Here is a 14,683-nt window from a genome sequence, read left to right on the forward strand (position 1 = left end):
AAGTTGCAGTGGTCAGATCAGATCATCTGCAGCACTTACCCAGTGGGCTCAGGTAGAGGTCAGAGCAGCCACTGGTGCCAGAAATGGCCATCAAGGCTGTGTGCTGATCACTCCGCTGTGTGCCTTGGATAGCCCTGCGGGGAATCAAGGTCATCCATAACAGAGGGGGGAACTGAGGCACTTACCAAGCCACTGCTATGGTTCCTGCCCAGGTGACACCCCAATCGCTATGCCCACAGGGCTGTCCCCTGACTCCCCATCCCCCACTCACTCAGTCCTTCCAGCCTCCCAAGCCTCCGACACAGCAGGCTTGTTCCCTCCACTAAGATCGCCGTCCTCTCGTATTGCAAGTCTCAGGTGTGTGCAGGTTCCCACGGAGGTCCTCAGCTCTGTGGGGTCAGGGCTGGGCAGGCTTGAAGGGGCCAGGCTCTGCCCAGAGGTGGGAGGTAGAACGTATCATGGAGGACGGGTCTTTCGAGATGCCTAGGAGCCCTCCACACAGACAAGAGACAGAAAAGTCAAAGAAATGGCACATGCAAAGGCCTGGAAGTCACACCACTTCCTCAACGGGAGCTAAAAGGTACCTGGGTACAAGTGGGACACCGTGGCTTATGCCTAGAATCCCAGGACTTTGGGAGGCCACAGTGGAAGGATCTTTTGAATCCCGGAGTTTGAGACCAGCCTGGGCACTGTCATGGCTCACTGCAACCTCCAACTCAATTTCAAGGGATTTTTCTGTCTCTACAGAAAAAGTTTAAAAATTAGCAGGGTGTGATGGCATGCACCTGTGGTCCCAGCTTCTTGGGAGGCTGAGGTGAGAGAATCCCTTGAAATTGAGTTGGAGGTTGCAGTGAGCCATGACAGTGCCGCTGCACTGCAGCCTGGGTGATGGAGCGAGACCCGGTCTCTAAAAAATAAACTGGGTACAGCTGAAGTTGACATAAAAACTAACCAACATATGTTGGGCCCTGACTTAGTTTGGAGAACCAACCCTGAGACAGTGACCACAGGAAACGTGGGATATCTGGGAGAGACCTTCGGTGAGGGTTAGGGAAAGGAGAGGAAGGCAGGGCATCCTGCAGGGGGCACCAGCGAGCAGAGTCCCCCACGTAGGAGGAGAAAGGCCCTGGCACAACTGGGTGCCAGGCCTTGGCCAAGCAGGTGGCAGCCGCCCCTCATTGAGCCCTGGGGAAAGCCCCTGTGAGATACTGATCCTCTTTGTATATAAGAAAACTAAGGCGGGCGCGGTGGCTCACGCCTGTAATCCCAGCACTTTGGGAGGTGGAGGTGGGCGGATTACTTGAGGTCAGGAGTTCGATACCAGCCTGGACAAACATGGAGAAACCCCGTCTCTACTAAAACTACAAAAAATTAGCTACTCCGGAGGCTGAGGCAGGAGAGTCGCTGGAACCCGGGAAGCGGAGGTTGCAGTGAGCCGAGCCCGCACCATTGCACTCCAGCCTGGGCAATAAGAGTGNGCTGAGGCAGGAGAGTCGCTGGAACCCGGGAAGCGGAGGTTGCAGTGAGCCGAGCCCGCACCATTGCACTCCAGCCTGGGCAACAAGAGTGAAACAATGTCTCAAAAAAAAAAAAAAAAAAAGAAAGACAGAAAAGAAAAACTAAGTCACCTGCCTGTGTCACACAGCCGGGAAGCGCCCGAAGCTACCAGAAAGGCAGCAAAGGTAGTTTGGGGGCCCAGGATCGGGGCTGAAAGTGCCCCAGCCAGAAAATGGGTGGAATAGACCATACAGCTCCCCACAAATGGAGGCCTGGGTTCCAATCCTGTCTCTGTCCCTTCTGACTCCTTAGACAAGGGTCTGAATGGTCTAAGCCTCGGTGTCTCCTGTAAAATGGGACTAAAAGTCGCGCCCAATCCCAGGCTATCTGGAGAATCAGGAAGATGGTACCTGGGAAGGGGACGTCGTGAAGGGGACGTCGTGAAGGGCTTGGCCCCACGACCATCTTAGGGTCTTTGTGGCTGCGCATGAGAGAAGGTCGGGGACCAGCGGTGATCAACACGAGGGAAGAAGCCGACGGGAAAGCCAGCTACGCCTGCGCACACAGGGCCTCGGACTCCAGGCATATGAGTGGGGCTTCATCCCAGGACGCTGGGGAGCCCGGGTGGGTATGTGAGCAAGGCAGGGAGTGGATCAGAGCTTCGTGCGGCAGGCTCTTCTGGGCGCCTGCAGAGGGACTGCCGGTGGACCAGAGTGAGGATGAAACTCAGGGCAGGAGCTGAGAGGATGGTCGTCAGTCCTTGGACACAAAGACAAGGTGATGACATTTGTTCTCTGTTACAGAAAGGCCCTGACTCGCTTCGGCCCCGGCCCCCGCCCCCGCGGAATCCCGGGCCCGCGCGTGCGCACTGGCAGCAGGGAATCCCCGACTCCGCCGCAGTGCGCGGGAGGGGGCGTGAGAGGGGAGTTCCTTGCTCTCCTAGCCCTTCCCGCGTGTGTTGCCAGGACAACCGGGCGGGGCCGCGGGGCCGCCGGGCGCTCACTGCGCCTGCGCAGGGGTGCTAGCTTCACGCGCCTGGGCTTTCCCGTAGCGCGCCTGCCGAAGAGGGGAAGCCGCGCCCAGCACGCATGCGTCGGCCGCACCCGACCCCGCCCCCCCAACCCTGAGGGTCGGGGAATCCTCACCCGCCGCAGTGCGCATGGGGGCGGGGCGGGGAAACCGGCTTAAACCGGAGTGGGGTTTGCCGAGGAGGTGGCGGGGGAGGAAGCGAGAGCGGGGTCTTCCCGAGGTTCCCACTCCGGCCCCCGCCGTCGCCTTAGCAACGGGGCGCGCGGGCCGCAGTGCGCGGGCGGCGGCGGCCTCGGGGAAGCCGGGTGACTGTGCGCCTGCGCGGGGCTCCGCGCCTGCAGCCGGGGTTCCCCTTCGAGCGCCTGGGGGACTGCGGGGGAGGAGAGGATGGGCGCGGGGGAGCGGGTGCTGGGGAGGGAGAGACCGTGGGGGAAGGGACGACACTGGCGAGGCGGGGGAGAGAAGGGGAGGAGGAGTGGGTGCGGAGGAAGGGGCGGTGGGGGAAAACGCAGAGAGTAGGGAAGACAGGGAGGGGTGCAGGGGGAGGCGAGGTGGGGGTGCGTGCCAGGGAGGGGGTGACCAGGCTGAGGGGGATGGGAAGGGGAGCTTAGGGAGTGGAGAAGGGATATGGACAAGGAGAGGGGTACATTGGGGCGGTGGGGGCGATGGGAGGGGGCGCTGGGAACACCGGCACCGGCAGCCTCAGGCCCAGCAGATTGGCCTGCGAGGGTGGAGGATCTTCGGGTCCGAGCTTAAGGTTTCCAGATTTGGAAAAGAAAATTAACAGAAAATACAGGGCGCCCCCTTAAACTTGAGTTGCAGATAAACGAGTAATTTTTTTATTTTAAGTATGTCCCATTCCGTGTCCTCTACTTTACCCAGCAGCTCTAATCTTGGTTGTTGTCGTCCCCCATAACCCCAACTTATGCACCGCCGGTCCCTATCCTTTCCGAAAGCCTTGTGGACCCTCGCGGAAGACGCCTTTGTCTCCCGCTTGCCGGGCGCCCCACAGCCCGGCACGTCGGGTGTCCCTCCCACCCCGCCATCCCCTCCCCCAGCCATCTGCCGTCCTCACAGCCTTGAACACCAGCCTGAAGTCGACTCCGCGCTAGTCAGGGGATTGCGCAGAGACGCGGCGCGCACCCTGGGGGATTTTCTAAGCGCTCCTGCACCGCCCCCCCACCCACGACCTCCAAACCCTCTGCTACCCGCCTGCCCCTGCCAAGGCCACATTCGCCCCGCCGGTCCCAGACACCCGCACCTTCTCCTTCTCCAGGAACCTCCAGGGCCTCTGCTTTCGGGCAGCCTCCCACACTCTCTGGGCACAAAAGCACACAGGCACGTAGTAGGTGCTCACAAAAAAAAAAACACCCACATTTGAGGGCGATTTTATGGAGGCAAGTGCACGGGAGGGAGTGTTGCATCTCTCGACACGGACGTCTGCATCCTCGTCACATGGAGACTTATCCCCTCTCTGGGCCTTTGTCCCTCCAACAAAGCAATTTCTCTTTTATCCTTCCCATTGGTTTCAAAAAGTGTAAGATAACAAAACATTATGAAAAGCTCATCAAAGTGGGAAAGGTCAGCCCCCAGGGGTCCCTGGCCCTGGGCTGCCCCCGGCGCCTCCCCAGCCCCTTTCCCCACTTGTCATGTTCGCTGCTTTTACTTCCTGGCCATCGGAACCGTGGCACAGTTGCGCCTCAGGCCTGGCTTCTGCTCCACAGGCCGGGAGTTTGGTCCCTGCGGATTATTTTCCCCAGGGGCATGTTATTCCGGAAATGGGCTAAGCGGTCCCGGGTGGGGGACACGTGGGCGCCTGTGTTTTTAGTTTCGCAGTCCTAGACGACGCCCCTGCAGAAGCCGGCCGTGGATGTGCTATGTGGTGTCTTGGAGGCATTTCTAGGGCGGCTAGCTGGGCAGAGGGTAGTAATGTCCCTTTATTTGGAGCTGGGTAGCTCCTGGGGTGGTGCCGGGTCGGGAGCGGCCCTCTCCTCTCATCAGCCAGGTCCAAGTAGCATCTGGCCCCTCATTCCCAGGGGCCGGGAGAGGAGAAGAGGAAAGAACCAGCTAGTTCACACCAGGGCCTGAGGGCAGTGAGAACAGTAAACCAGGGCGACGTGCCCAGAGAAGGGGCGACTCCAGGGAGGAGGTGACCTTAGATAGAGTCCTGAAAGACGACGGGTGGGGACGGGGGCTGAGGAGAGCCAGGGGAGGGTGATCCCGGCTCAAGGACCCGCAGATGGAAAGGATCTGAGGCTGAACCGATTCGGGGGACACGCTGGGCGTGTCCAGAGTGTGGTGGGCGGTCCAGGGAGACCGCGGAGAGACGGGGACAAAGGGTGGGCGTTGCAGGGGCCGACGGCGCCGGCCTGTAAGGAGTCTGGGTCCTCCTTTTGGTTCAAAAAGAGCAGGGAGGTGGGGGGAGGGCGGCCATGCGGGACAGGGCGGCCATGCGGGACAGGGACGTGACCTGTCACACGGGTGAGGACTGAAGTCTGTGGCTGCGTCAGGGAGAAGGACCGTGGCGGGGATAGGGGGAGCTGCGGGACTGGGGAGGATCTTCGGACTCCACGGGGCGATTGTGGGGTCCACGGGGCGCAGGGAATCCCCCGATCATGGGCGTCCTGGTCACCTCTGCAGCCTGACTCTCCTTCACTGTGTCTGACTAAAGCAGGGTTCACAGCCTTCCCCAACGGGGCAGGAAGTCCCCCCGGGAGGGTGCTGGGTGGCGCCCCTCGTCCTCCGCTCCTGCGACCCCCACTGGCTCTCTGCCTCCCCAGTGCAGACCCGAAGGCCTCCTCCCCTTTGTTCTTTTTCCCTCCACACGGTCACGGTCACACCGGCGGCTCCCTCGGAGAGCGTTTCACACACAATGGGGGGGGGGGGCTGCGCTCCCAGTTTCCCCTCCCCTCAGTGTCCACGTCCCCGAGCCCCGCCCGCGCCACGGAATCCCGGCCTCCAGACCCTGCCCGGGAAGCTCATTACCTTTCTGGAGAGGATCCCCGCCGGGGGGCTGGGGAGGGGGAGGGCTATTTTTAGAATGAATGGAATAAAGGAAAAAAAAAAAACAAACCAGAATGGAGGTTTGTAGAAGCCTCCCTACTTCCCAGAGGAACCCTCCCTGCCTGTTCACCCGCCCCAGACCAAGGCTGAAGGTGGGTGGGGGTTCAGAGATGGGGCGGGGCAGGGGCTTGGAGGAGGAACGCGGTGGTTTGAGCTGGAGCCACGCTTTCTGTTGGAGGGGAGCAGCTGAAGGAGAACGCAGGACCTATCCGGAGGCCCCACGCGCTCGACGAGCTGGAGGGACCCCGGAGGTGGGCACTCGTCCATACGCTGGAGGGAAACCCGCTCAGAAAGGGGCTTGACAGGGCCACGGTCCTGGGAGGGGCTTGCCCCTAGACTTCTTCTTCCCATCCCCTATTGAGCCAGACCCCGGGAGCCACATTGTTCTAAGGTGGCGGAGTGACCTTCACAACTCTGCCACCCAGGCCTGGGCCAGTCAGGCTCAGGAGGTCCCTAATCGGGCCGGTTGGGGGGAGGGTGTCACCAGCCCAACAATGAGATAGAGAAGTTTTCTGTGGTTTGGTGTCCGGCCACCTAGGGTCCCCTTTCCTAGCTGGGACCTTCCAGTCCGGTCAACGTCGCCAGCTGCCCGAAGCCTCTGTGTCCCCTGATCCTCCCCAGTCGCGTGGTGGGGAGGCTTTAATTGTCTGCCTTCCTCTCTCTCTGACTCTCTTCTTTCCTGGATCGGGCAGAGGGGTCCCGCAGAGTAAGGGGAGCAGCCCTGTTCCTGCTGCTGGGACATTGGGCCATGGCCAAGGGCTTCCGCTCTCCGGGCCTCAGTTTCCCCTTCTGTAGGATGAGCACCTTGGGCCAGAGGCCGCCGAGGGTCCTCCCATCTCTTTGAGCGTCTCCTAAGATTTGCCGTCACGCCCCTGGGTGGAGCGGGGAGAGTGGGCTTGGGCGAGAGACCCGGAGGGGGATTCCCTCCCGGCTCTCCTCTCTGGAGACGTCTTGCGGGGGAGGGCCCGGGCTGTGGCCGCGGCGGGCGGCCTCCCTCGGCCTGCAGGGTCCGCGCCCCCTCCCCGGGCGGCGGGGCGGGGCCCAGGTCCGCGGGGAGGGGTCGGCTCTGCGGCGGCGCGCGCACACCCTCCTGGCTCACACGCCCTTGCCCGGCCGTGCACTTGTCTTCGCGCTCGGGCAGGGCGCAGAACTCCGGCTGCGGCGGCCGACTCCGGCCGGTGAGTGGGCAGTGGGGGGCGCGGCGGGGAGCGTTGGGTCCCGGCGGCGGTCCCCTTCTCCTTGGCGGGCGGATCGGTGACAGCTTGCCCGACTCCGGGAATTCAAAGGGGAGCTGCGGGAGGAGCGGAGGCATCCCTTCTTCAACCCCCGCCTCCCACAGAGATCTCGGAGTCAGCTCCTGACCCCACCCCCATGCCCTGTGATGGGGGGGCTCTCGCTTCCAGGCCTGGGGATGCGCAGACGTCCCCTTCCCTCCGTGGGGTGAAGGTGGGGACGTGGGGACCCTCCAGGCCTGCACCCTCCTCAGTGGTGGGGGAGAAGGAGCGCTGGCTCCTGTTGCCCCCTCCTCCCTTCCTGTCCCCTGGGTTTCTCCCTTTCTCCTTGCGAGGTGGCGGGGATTCCCTGGGCTGGCCCCACTGCGCAGTGGGAGGAAACCCTCCCACCTGTCAACCTACTGTGCGCTGGGCTCCGGGCTCCGGGCTCCTGTTCTTTTCCCTAAGCTTCCTCCCTTCCCCCCTCCCCTCTCCCGGACAGGAGGAGGGGCTGAGGCCCAGAGAGGGTTACCACTTGCCCAAGGTCACCCAGCTGGGCTGGGGCAGAGCTGGTTTCTGGTCAGATCCACGAATGCCGGGACCCAGCTGGTGAGGTCAGCTCTGGGATCCTCTGCGCCCCCCACCCCGCCCCGCTGTTTAACCCTGAGCATGGGGTGCCAGGGCCCCAGAACTGGGGGGAATTCCTTACTTTCTCCAAGTTTCTCCTCCGTCTGGAGACCCAGACAGGACTGAGCCAAGAAGCCCCGGCCTCACTCTCTTCCCGGGCTGCCAGATCTCACCCCTCCCCCCACAGCCTCCACAGGCTGCCCAAGACCTCATCAAAGGAAATCCCTGCGGGGAGGGGGGCTTCTAGATGGGTGAGCCAAAGCTTCTGGAGCCACGGAGGAGAGAATTTGTACTCCATCGCAGCAAGCCACTCAGTGACCTTGGACAAGCTCCTGCCTTCCCAAGGCCAGGGTCAGCACCAAGGCCCCCCTGGTTGAAACAAGCAGCCCCTGAGCCATCCAAGGTGACAGATATCCGGACCCTAGGTCCTGGTAAGAGAAAGGGCAGCTGGGTGTTTACCCGTCAGTGCTGTTCTGTAGTCTGGCATTGTCCCTGCCCACCATGGGTGTCCCTTTCTGCTCCCTTCCCCAGGGTCGGACTTGGGTACCATGTGCTTCTATAAGCCCTCTGCAGACAGCACTATATAGATGGGAGAAGTACCCCAAGGGAGCTCCAGGTCCCAGGACAGCGTCAGAGCTAGAGAGCAAGAGTTCAGTTGGTCTGCCAGGTGAGGTGGCTCACAACTGTAATCCCAACACTTAGGAAGGCAGAGGTGGGCTCAGGAGTTCCAGACCAGCCTGGGCAACACAGGGAAACCTCATTTCTATCAAAAACAAAAAAAAATTAGCCAGGTGTAGTGGTGTGCACTTGTAGTCCCAGCTACTTGGGGGCTGAAGGCAGGAAGATCTCTTGAGCCCCGGAAGTCAAGGCTGCAGTGAGCCATGTTCATGCCACTGCACTCCAGTCTGAGTGACAAAATGTTACCTCTCTGAATGTCACCCACCTAGATCTCCCCATGATGAAGGAATTAGGGGCAATGTGGGGGGTAAGCAGGAACAGCTTTGGGAAAGACAGATAAAGCATTCAGTGGCGGCTCACACCTGTAATCCCAGCACTTTGGGCGGCCGAGGTGGGTGGATCACCTGAGGTCATGAGTTTGAAACCAGCCTGGCCAACATGGAGGATCACCATCTCCACTAAAAATACAAAAAATTAGCCGGGCTTGGTGGTGCATGGCTGTAATCCCAGCTACTCAGGAGTCTGATGCTTGAGCTCGAAGGGGCAGAGGTTGCAGTGAGCCAAGATTGTGCCACTGCACTCCAGCCTGGGTGACAGAGCGAGACTCTGTCTCAAAAAAAATAACAAAGAAAAGCATTCAGTGTCTAGTGTCCAGAGCCCAATGAAAGGAGGAGTGGCTTTCGGGAGGGGACATGGAAGAGGTGGGCCATTGTATCAGCAGGGACTTGCCCAGGGCCCCACTGGAGCTACAAAGCCACTGATCTTAAGCTTCCTGCAAACAGGAGACGACCCAGCTCAGCAACACCAAGTCAGAGCGCAGATCTGCCCTACAGACCATTGTATGTAATAGGCTGAGGCAGGTGTTCAAAGAGTTCTAGAACTCTGGCTAGGAGTTCGAGTCCAGCCTGGCCAACATGGCAAAACCCCAGATCTACTAAAAATACAAAAATTAGCTAGGCATAGTGGTGGGCACCTGTAATCACAGCTACTCAGGAGGCTGAGGCAGGAGAATCGTTTGAACCCATGAGGCGGAGATTGCAGTGAGCTGAGATCATGCCACTACACTCCAGCCTGGGTGACAGAGTGAGACTCTGTCTCAAAAAAATAAAAAATACCACTGTAGTCCAGAAGCTGTCTGCACCCTACTCTTTTGGGGCCCCACCTCCACCCCACACCCCCTGTCTGATTCTTATAGGTCTCAAGGGGACAGGAAAGGCAGCAGTAGCCACCCTCTCTCCTAGCCAAGTGGTCACCAGCACAACTAAAGGGGACAGCCCCTTTGCAGTGGCTCGGCAAGGAGCCCCCTGCACCCTCAGGTGAGTGAGTTCCAGACTTGGGTCACCTTTGGGGATGGGGTGGCCCAGGAATTGGATAAAAAAATTTGTAACCAGGCAGGCTGGGTGGCTTATGCCTGTAATCCCAGCACTTTGGGAGGCAGAGGCAGGTGGATCGCTCCAGGTCAGGAGTTCAAGGCCAGCCTGGGCATTTTATATCTTTACTAAAAATACAAAAATCGCCTGGGTGTGGTGGTGAGCACCTATAATTTCAGCTACTTGGGAGGCAGGTAGATCACTTGAGGTCAGGAGTTCGAGGCCAGCCTGGCCATTTTGTATCTTTACTAAAAATACAAAAATTACCTGGACGTGGTGGTAGGCACTCGTAATTCCAACTACTTGGGGAGCTGAGGCAGGAGGATCACTGAAACCCAGAAGGCAGAGGTTGCCATAAGCCAAGATCGCGTCACTGCACTCCAGCCTGAGGGACAGAGCGAGAGTGTTTCAAAAAAAAAAAAAAAAGGTGACTTAAGGAAAAAATGCCAACTTTTGAAATAATAACAACCTGGGTACAGGGGTGTGCACCTGTGGTCCTAGCTACTCAGTAGGCTAAGGTGGGAATATCACTTGAGTCCAAAATTTGAGGCTTCAGTGAGCTATGATCATGCTTGTGAATGGCCACTGCACTCCAGCCTGTGAGACAGAGCGAGACCCTCATCTCTTTAATTAAAAGAAAAAAAAAGAGGCCAGGCAAGGTGACTCACATTTGTAATCCCAGCACTTTGGGAGGCTGTGGTGGACAGATCACGAGGTCAGGAGTTCGAGACCAGGCTGTCCAATGTGATGAAACCCTGTCTCTAGTTTAAAGATACAAAAATTAGCCGGGCATGGTGGTGCATGCCTGTAGTCCCAGCTACTCCGGAGGCTGAGGCAGGAGAATCGCTTGAATCCGGGGGGCAGAGGTTGCAGTGAGCCAAGACTGTGCCACTGCACTCCAGCCTGGGCAACAGAGTAAGACTCCATCTCAAAAAAAATAATAAGAAGAAGAATATACTAATTATTATATTATATATATCATCATGATGATGGTGATGGCAATGACTATGCTTTCTAGAGCATCCTGGGAGTTACTGTCTACTTTCTTTGATCACTGGAGGTGAGGGATCTATTGAGAGGGGCCAGGTGACCTGGACGCAGGGCGTTGAGCCAGGTTGGAAGAGCTCTCTCCTGCCACTACTGCCCCCCCGCCCCCCCGCAGCCCCTACCTCCCGGCTCTCATGGTTGCGCTGGAGACAGCCCCCCGGGTCGGGTAGCTCCATGGAAGGCAGTTCCTGTGCACCCTTCCTCAGGGAACATTTTTTGTGTTTTTTTTTTTTTTAGTTTTTATTTTTGTTTGTTTGTGTTGAGATGAAGTCTAACTCTGTCGCCCAGTCTGGAGTGTAGTGGCATGATCTCAGCCCACTGCAACCTCCGCTCCCTACCCCCTGGATTCAAGCCATTCTCGTGCCTCAGCATCCCAAGTAGCTGGGATTACAGGCATGCACCACCACGACCGGCTAAGTTTTGTATTTTTAGTAGAGGCGGAGCTTCACCAGGTGGTCCACCCGTCTTGGCTTCCCAAAGTGCTGGGATGACAGGTGTGAGCCACTGCGCCCAGCCTCCCTGGTGAACATTGGCATCCAGGGTCAGCACTGAGCTGCCCAAAGCGGTGTGGAGAACACAAAGGTAATGGTCATTTAGTCAATCAACAAACACTGAGCAAGCTAGCTACTATCTGCCAGGCCCTGGGCTGGATGCTGGGGATGCAGTAAGGACCAAGACCAGCCCAGGTCAGCCCTTGTGGAATTTCATGGGGCATCAATTGAGCAGGCTTTATGTGTTGGATACAGTGGCTGACACCTGTGATCCCAGAATTTTGGGAGGCTGAGACAGGAGGATCAGTTGAGCTCAGGAGCTGGAGACCAGTCTGGGCGATGTAGCAAGACCCCATCTCTAAAAAAATTTTTTTTTTTTTTAAATCAACCAGGTGTTGGGGGGCATGCCTACGGTCCCAGCAAACTCTGGAGGCTGAGATGGTGGGATCACTAGAACCCAAGAGGTCGAGGATGCAGTGAGTGATCATGGCACCACCACTGCAGTCTGCGTGACAAAGTGAGAGTGTCTCAGAAAGAAAGAGAGAAAGGGGGCCGGGTGCGGTGGCTCACGCCCATAATCCCAGCATTTTGGGAGGCCAAGGCGGGAGGATCATGAGGTCAGATTGAGACCATCCTGGCCAATGTCGTGACACCCCATCTCTACTAAAAATACAAAAATTAGCTGGGTGTGGCGGCAGGTGCCTGTAATCCCAGCCACTCGTGAGGCTGGGGCAGGAGAATCCCTTGAACTCAGGAGTTGGAGGTTGCAGCGAGCTGAGATCGCACCACTGCACTCCAGCCTGGCGAGAGATCAAGACTCGTCTCAAAAAAAGAGAGAAAAGGAGGGAGGGGAGAGAAAAGAAAGGAAGGAAGAAAGGGAGGGAGGGAGGGAAAGAGGGAAAGGGCTATATATTAGAAGAAAAATAGAAGATGAGGATGTATGGGTGATCATAGGTGCAGGGAGGCCTCTTGCAGGCATCAGAGGGGCCTCTCTAGGGCAGGGATCATGAGCTGAGACCTGATGGAAGAGGAGGAACTGGCCCGCTGAGAGCTGTGGGAACAGCATACCCAGCAGAGGGAACTGCATGTGCAAAGGTCCTGAGGTTGGAAAGAGGCTGGCGTGTTTGAGGAACGATGAGGAGGCTGGCGTGGCTGGAACAAAGTGAGTGAGAGAGAGGAGGAAGATGGAGGCAAGGAGGTCGGCAGGCAGGGGCCAAGCTACAAGGAACTCTGGGGCTGCCGTGAGGGTGTGGACTTCAGAGCAATGGGGAGCCATGCAGATGTGTGAGCAGGGGAGAGGCATGGCCTCATTTAGGATTTTCAGAAGCTCTGTGGCTGCCGTGGAGAGCAGGGCAGGAGTGGAGATGGCAGAAGCCCAGAGTAGAGGCCAGGGAGATGCCTAGTGGTGTAAGCCGGGATAGAACTAGGGTAGCGCCTCTGATGGAAAGAAGTGGGCATATTCTGGGACGGTCTGGAGGTGGAGGGTGAAATGTGGCCAGGTTTCCAACTCATGCCAAGGAACCACTGGGAAGGAAGGGAGCACTGATTGTGCCTGGGGAAACCTGGGAAGGCATCCTGGAGGAGGTGCTGTTTGGTCTGAGTCTGGAAGGTCAAGTAGGAGTTTGCCAGCAGCTAAGGCTGGAGTCACATGGGATCTAACTGCTCAGATGCCAGGGGAACTACAGGGAGTCACTGAGCACCCAGAATCTGGGGCGACATGATCAGATTTGTAATCAAGAAAGATCCCTGTAATTCCAGCACTTTGGGAGGCCAAGGCAGGAGGATCCCTTGAGGACAGGAGCTCAAGAACAGCCTGGGAAACATAGCAAGACACCATCTCTACAAAAAAGTAAAACAAAATTAGCTGGGTATGGCAGTGCACGCCTGTAGTCCCAGCTACCCAGGAGGCTGAGGCGGGAGGATCGCTTGAGGACAGGCGATGGAGGCTTCAGTGAGGTATGACTGCACCACTGTACTCCAACCTGCTGGGAGACAGAGGGAGACCCTGTCTCTCTTCTTTTTTTTTGAGACAGAGTCTTGCTCTGTCACCCAGGCTAGAGTGCAGTGATGCAATCTTGGCTCATTGCAACCTCTGCCTCCCGGGCTCAAGTGATCCTTGCGCCTTAGCCTCCTGAGCAGCTTGGGACTATAGGTGCCCACCACCCGGCTAGTTTTTATGTATTTATATTTTTTAAATTGTATTTATTTATTTTCGAGACAGAGTCTCACTCTGTCTGCCAGGCTGGAGTGCAGTGGCATGATCTCGGCTCACTGCAATCTCTGCCTCCCAGGTTCAAGCGATTCTCCTGTCTCAGCCTCCCGAGTAGCTGGGACTATAGGCGTGCGCCACCATGCCCAGCTAATTTTTGTATTTTTAGTAGAGATGGGGTTTCACCATGATGGCCAGGCTGGTCTCGAACTCCTGACCTCAGGTGATCCACCCACCTCGGCCTCCCAAAGTGCTGGGATTATAGGCGTGAGCCACCGCGCCCGGCCCATCTGGCTACTTTTTTTTATTTTTAGTAGAGACAGGGTTTCGCCATGTCAGTCAGGCTGGTCTGGATCTCCTGACCTCAAGTGATCCACCTGCCTCAGCCGCCCAAAGTGCTGGGATTGCAGGCATGAGCCATGGCGCCCAGCCATACATACATACATACATACATATATATATATACATTTTTTTTTTTCGTATAGAGGGGGCTTCACCATGTTGTCCAGGCTGGTCTTGAAGCCCTGCGCTCAGGTGGTCCACTCGCCTTGGCCTCCCAAATTGCTAGGATTACAGGTGTGAGCCACAGGACCCTATCTCTTAAAAATAAAAACAGATTCCCTATAGGTGGGGGGCCCTGGGGGAGCTTAGACCCGAGTGAGAGAGGCCAAGAGGTGCTTTTGAAATAGTCCAGGTCATGGTCAGGCCAGTGGCAGCTGGAAGGGTCCATGGAGTGCTTGCTGTGTGCCTAGGACATCTGATGGAGATTACCCCCTGAGCCTCATGCCACTGGCCTCCAGTGAGGCCCTGACATTGCCCTGCAGAGGAAACAGAGGCTCAGAGGTACCAGTCTTTTGTCCACAACCACTGCCTTCATTCCTGTGGCTGCCACCACAAATAACCATGGGCTGGACGGCTTACAACCACAGAAAGTTGGCCAGGCGCGGTGGCCCACACCTGTAATCCCAGCACTTTGGGAGGCCGAGGTGGGTGGATCACCTGAGGTCAGGAGTTCGAGACCAGCCTGGCCATCATGGTGAAACCCCATCTCTACTAAAAACATGAAAAATTAACCAGGCGTGGTGGCAGGTGCCTATAATCCCAGCTACTCAGGAGGAGACTGAGGCAGGAGAATCGCTTGAGCCTTGGAGGTGGAGGTTGTAGTGAGTCGAGATCTCACCGCTGCCCTCCAGCCTGGGAGATAGTGCAAGATGTCATCTCAAAACAAGCGAACAGGCACAGAAAGTTGTGCTCTCACAGTTCTAGAGTCCAGAAGTCCAAAGTCAGGGTGTCGGGGGTGTCGCCTTCCCTCCGGAGCCTCTCAGGGAGGACCCTTCCCTGCCTCCTCCAGCCTCTGGTGGCTCCTGGTTCTTTGGCTGTGTCACCCCCATCTCTGCCTCTGTTTTCACATGACCTTCTCCCTGTGTGTCCATCTATATTCTCATGTGGCCTTCTTATTTA

The 14,683-nt window shown here is 57.6% G+C and overlaps 1 protein-coding gene across 2 annotated transcripts in view; it reads left to right on the forward strand.

Moving 5' to 3' along the window:
* The first annotated feature begins 5,729 nt into the window (after window positions 1-5,729).
* KCNN1 (potassium calcium-activated channel subfamily N member 1) overlaps window positions 5,730-14,683 on the forward strand; it is a 54,387-nt gene continuing 45,433 nt past the window's right edge. The window contains exons 1-2 of one of the 2 annotated variants that reach the window (XM_037728776.1): window positions 5,730-5,840; window positions 9,301-9,421. The gene's annotated coding sequence lies outside the window, so the exon portion shown is untranslated. Of the gene's footprint in view, window positions 5,841-6,681; window positions 6,768-9,300; window positions 9,422-14,683 lie in introns of those variants that run through there. The other variant, XM_017501278.2, reaches the window with a different exon arrangement.

The sequence above is a fragment of the Cebus imitator genome, unplaced genomic scaffold, assembly GCF_001604975.1.
Source record: "Cebus imitator isolate Cc_AM_T3 unplaced genomic scaffold, Cebus_imitator-1.0 Scaffold280, whole genome shotgun sequence".
Classification (NCBI taxonomy): Eukaryota; Metazoa; Chordata; class Mammalia; order Primates; family Cebidae; genus Cebus; species Cebus imitator.